The sequence below is a fragment of the Branchiostoma belcheri genome, unplaced genomic scaffold (assembly GCF_001625305.1).
Source record: "Branchiostoma belcheri isolate BF01 breed outbred unplaced genomic scaffold, Haploidv18h27 scaffold60, whole genome shotgun sequence".
NCBI lineage: Eukaryota > Metazoa > Chordata > Leptocardii > Amphioxiformes > Branchiostomatidae > Branchiostoma > Branchiostoma belcheri.
The window spans coordinates 434,248-439,952 of NW_017804243.1; the positions used below are offsets into that span (position 1 = coordinate 434,248).

The 5,705-nt window shown below is 38.8% G+C and overlaps 1 long non-coding RNA gene across 1 annotated transcript; it reads right to left on the bottom strand.

Moving 5' to 3' along the window:
- Nucleotides 1-1,112: 1,112 nt before the first annotated feature.
- On the bottom strand, nt 1,113-4,452 carry LOC109482757. The gene is made up of 3 exons (XR_002140974.1): nt 4,290-4,452; nt 3,368-3,395; nt 1,113-1,948 (listed from the first exon to the last, which is right to left on the bottom strand). It is a non-coding gene; the product is annotated as an uncharacterized LOC109482757 (long non-coding RNA).
- Between the last annotated feature and the right edge of the window lie 1,253 nt (nt 4,453-5,705).

The following is a 5,705-nucleotide window of genomic DNA, read 5'->3' on the forward strand; positions in this document are numbered from 1 at the left end:
TACCACGGTGGAGAAGTTGAAATGGGCCTTCAGTATGTACGACCTGGATGGGAACGGCTACATCTGCACCACTGAGCTTCTCAATGTTCTAAAGGTAAGGCACATCCACTCTTCTACTTTGGGTTTATTTGCAAATGAAACTTGAGAATTAAACGTAGGAGATTCCAGACCTACGGGAAGGGTTTGGGTTTTCGAGACTGTATTATATTGGGTACTGTGGACGTGATTAAACAGCCGGAAAGCCACGTCGAGAGTTCTATGCGTTTCTCTTTTCCTTCCGCGAGAGAAAGTAGTCCGTTCCACGGCTCCGGGCGTCGACACGCCTCACAAGAAAGCTTACCGCTAGATTATACAATCAAATAACTTCCTTATTGTAACTTATTCATAATATCTAGACTTCTTTATTTGCTCCCCATGAATTTTTGAGCCGAGAATGTACCTTTCTCTTTTTGATATCATGACCTAAAATTAGGCAATTTTAGTGCATTTTTCCCGTGTATTTTCACCTTGATGCAGATTTCGCACCAACAGGAAATTTGTTGGGTGAGAAAGAGCAAGTCTTAATCTTTCTGATGGTATTTGACTTATAGACGATTTCGAATGCGAAACGGGTTTCCCCCCTAATTCGGTGAGGCCATGTCACGGGAGCAGGCAGGCAATTTTAGTGCAATTTCCTTGTGTATTTTCGCCTTGATGCAGATTTTTGCACCAGCAGGAAATTTGTTGGATTAGAAAGAGCAAATCGTAAACTTTCTGATGGTGCTTGACTTATATTTGATTTCGAGGCCGAAACGGGTTTCCCCCGAAATTCCGTGAGGCCATGTTACGGGAAAAAGCAGAATTTTTCCCCAAATAGAACGCGCATCCCTGGCGCCGCGAGCTACGTGTGTTCTACGGAGCGCGCTCCTCTCCTACATGCCATATGCGTGACAATACATCGCTAGATTTAAATTATAGTCGACCTACGTCTAAACTACTTTTAGTTAGACTACACTGGCTGTTAATTCATCTTATATCTAAACAGGTTCTTTTATTTTGCACGCAGAATATATGTTTGTGGTCCCTTGATAGATACGGCCTGTCTGAAACTCGAAACCAGCGTCTGCCTAAACGCGAGGAAACATTATACTCTCGTAGCTTCCTGACCTTTGAAAAACGCACATCTAATTAGAGCAAGCGGACCATTAGAACTAGAATACCTCAAACATTGATTCATGATTGGGGAGAATTCAAAGAATAATTATTGTATCCGTTTTTCTCGATTTGAATGGCGCTGGGTTTGAATAGTTACTTAAGAAAAGTTACATTTATCGACCTGCTGGCTCAGTAAAAAAGTAGCCTATGGACATAAGCCAACGCTTCTGGTACCAAGTCAGGACAGTGCAACATGCATGCTGTGATTATGGGTAAGTTTATCCTGGATCTGTTATCTTGTATAGTCCATGTGTACTGCTTACTATAATAAGATAACAGGTCCTCATGTCCCTAGTTTTACACAAAAGCATTTGCATATTTCTAAAAGTGCTGGGTGTTGTCAAATCCCTAAACATAACTCTCTCACATACATCCTAACAATTATACACAAAATTACCCAAGAGCCATTAACGTTGCTTCAACCTTTATCTCATTACCAAACAAAAAAACAAAGTAGTACATTTTGTTGTGGACTGGGATATCAAATACTTGGGATCATTACATGTATACATAGTACATCTCATACAGTACATATATTACTTAACACATGCTCAAAAGTTACAGTAGACATTGAATGCTGAATCGACTATTAAATATGATCCCAAATTGTATTAAGATTACAATAAACAGAATAGATGGAAATTAAGATCTCAATACATAATACATCTTATATATATCCATAATCTCAAGCTAAATATACAATATAACATCCTGGTGTCCTGCTGGTGACAATCCCACTGGGTGTGGCTTTTACCTGCAAGGTGGAAGAATTAAAAAAATGTAAGTAAGATACGACACCAAACCCAATTCACACAATAAATCAACATCAGAGAGTTTTGAATTTGAAATGTTATTTAATGCAGACAAGCTGCCTATGTAAATGTCATCTACTGGTATGAAATTAACATCCTGATCCTCACTATCAAAAAAGTCTTTTCTGAATCAGAATCATCATGAATTTCCTGATTTTGATCAATATGGAGTAAATTAGAACATTCAGAATCAAATGTTGAAGTTGGCATAGAAGAAATAAGTAATTTAGATTTGGACTGTACGGCTTGTATAGAAGTCCCATTCCACCCACGGGGACTTCAAGTAACATTAAATCAGTACATTGGCTATAGGAATAAATCAACTCAGATTTTGTCATATGAAAAGGATAACTACAGTGGAGTTCAGAGACAATAAAGAAAATAAGGGAAGTAGTGAAAAGTCACCTCAGAAACTTAGAGCTACTATGGCTTGTCTCATCCTTAAGAAAGACAAAGTAATGTCCAAAGATTCAAAATCAGAAAAAGAAATTTCAGACTTTTGCATAGTTAACACAACAATAAAATTCCAAACAGGATTTGTTTCTTTAGAAATGTGGAACAGGTTTATGCAGGGAGGTTACAGTTTTATGCAGGTTAACAATTTCATGCAAGAAGGTTGGAATTTATCAATAAATTTGGAGGATTCTTAATGAATCACAGTATTCATATATAAAAAAGAAAGACCAGGGGCCAGAATTAATACTATCCTTTAAATCTTTTAGCATAGAAGCAAAACAAGACTGAATAGACTTGATCTCTTCATCTCTTGATCATATTTTTTAGAGTTACCTCTTGCCAATGAAGTGATTCTATAATATCACAATATCTATAGTATAACATTAAACTATGTTTGGTGTTAGAACTTATGTGAACCAAACTAAAGTTTACTAAATCATTTAAGAGTCCAACCACAGTAGAATGTGTCATAATCAGTACATCACGTTGACTTTTACATTCAAATCCTTTCTTGAACTTAACATTTCTACATAAAGATCATCCACAAGACGTATTGGTTTACTTTCAAAAAACAGTTCTCCAACCTTACAAGAAACCTGGTGCAATGCTACTTGAGGTAAATTTTGGGGGCCAGGGTCTTCCTGAAATTTTCTTAACATATAACGTTAGTGCACACTTTTGTTTTCAATTTTATTCTCAGTTATATATTTGTATTGGTTGTACTTGTTTAGTGTTAAGTGTCAAGTGGGGCTGTTAATGTGACTGTAACTTGAGCACAGTCCCACTTTGTCCTTGTCCTTCTTTAAATTTTAGTAATAATTTTCTAAAAATGCCAGGAGAGGGTGACATGGTTTGCCAAAGGTGGTTTAAACATTTTAAACCTCCTTGGTTTGCCAGATACTCACCAATCTAGTCTGTGAAGCCTATGATGATCTGAAACAGAAATAAAAGAATCCCCTTCACACATTTTTCTCAATCCAATACTAAAATGAACGTTAGCTTTATTTCAATAATCAATGATATACATGCTGAACCATTTATTATAATTTCTACAAATGTCACAAGCTGCCTAAACATGTATATTGTGCACTGTTTTTATCATCAATCACTAGATATGGTAGTACATGCATGCTGTAACTTTAGACACTATGACAAGACATTGTAACAATTTGCAGCAGTCATGCAGCTTTGTTGTTCTTGTATGACAACCAGACATCACGTGATAAAGTTGGCGGGAATTTTTTGCACAAACACACACAGAAGGGATTAATTTTTTTACGAATTTCGTGATCCATCAGACTCAACTACAACGTTTACTTCAAAATTTACAATTGAATCTGTCCTTGTAAAGATCTAACGACTAAGAGTCTGGGTCTAAACTTAGACTAGATTAGTTAATCGAAAATGATTTTACCACGAACATGATGTTTACAAGAAATGAAGCACATATACGCAAATTATTCAACAATGTCCGAAATGAAATCAAACGACAAACTATGAGTTTTAGCCATAAAATTGGCCAAAAAAGGGACCCTAGTTGGCATTAAATTGCAAACCTATCCAGATTTCGCACCAACAGGATATTCATAATGGGAGAAAGCCAAAGGTTCAACACATTTTATCCACATATCGTCATATGCAAAATCGAGTGCGAAACGGGTTTCCCCCCAAATTCAAATAAGACGAAAATTCAGATCAGTCCAGGGCGGCCATTTTGTTCATTTCACTGTGCACCAAGTTTAATCACAAAACTACACTAAAACTGATAGAATACCCCTCAAATGTGAATACTACGGAGAGCCCACGATATACACGTCTGATACGTACCGCCATCTTGACGCAGAGGCCGAAACTGGTGATGTAATCGGCTGTCAACAACTCGGATGAAATTTCAGCCCGCCGCCCGCGAAAATGTTGTCCTTAGCAACGGCGTTGCTATGGACGGCGGAGTGATACGCTCTGCAAAGAAAACTCGTTCGAAAAGCGTTCGATTCAGTACGTGGCTTTCCGGCTGTAAAGTTTACACAGGTGTTACCACACAGTCAACCACGTACTGAATTCCTCCATGTACTGCCCAGTTACTCCAACACGGTGCGTGCTGATGAGTCACCTCCAGGCTTGACCTCCCTGTCAATCAAGTAACCAAATACCCACCCACTCTCCCTGCAACCCACCAACTCTCCCTGCAAACGTACACACAAACCCAAAGAATCAACCGATCCAAAACAATACCTCCATAAAAATGAAAGCACGAATTGTCGAATAGTCAGACTTTTTGGAGATTTACACGAAGTATCCCGCGCCCTACACACAAGAATGCATCTATTTTGAAAATCCAAACGGCTTGCTTTCACAGGCTAAGTCCCACGGATGATGGAGAATAAGTGAAACCAACCTTCACCTTAGCGAAATCCTCTGCTTCATCTACTCGACCACAGCTCCATCCCACACATATTTCTGCGTCTTAGGGAATGGTGATCAGGCTGACAGTAACATCAACTTTCTCCGGAATGTTAAGAGCAAGAAAGTAAAACCAGACGGGGTACATACAATATAAAACCCCCAAAGGCATATATATTCAGAGGGAAATTTTAAAAAATCGTTTTAACAGCGATCTTATAGAAAGTTGTCCCCGTGCAACATGTCTAATGTGTTCCAGAGTCAACATTTTGAATTCCTCAATGGCATCATTCATACATTGAGAAGAGATACTGTGTATGAAAAGGCGATTCTTGAATATGATGGATGCCAAATGATGACAGTGATGATAGATATGGTTACAAATCGGGTGGCCACACATAATTCACCCTTTGGAGACGCTCGTCGTTTCGATGTCGCTCCGAGAAATTTCGAGAAATCGATTACGAAAGCTATCACTCTAGATGGCCTCGCCCAGTGTCCCCCTCTCTAAATTAAATCGTGTTACATTGCGAACTTTCAACGAACACGCACTTCAAAACAACCATTCATCAAAATGTCAGCTCAGGAGTTCAGATAGCATCGCCAGTAGACTGTGTGAAGAAACCGTAACGTTTTACCTGACAACTTCATAGCCACTACAACCAATCTTCTGTTTAGCTATTTGTGACTATTTTCATTTAATCCCCCAAAACTGCAGTCCCACAGCAGCCCGGCTGTGATACGGAGAAGATAGCGTTGTGCGTGTGCGTTCCCAACCGTCGTTAGAGTTCGTTATCAACTAATTGCATCTTGTTCAGTGTGACGTGCCCTCGCTTGCTCCGG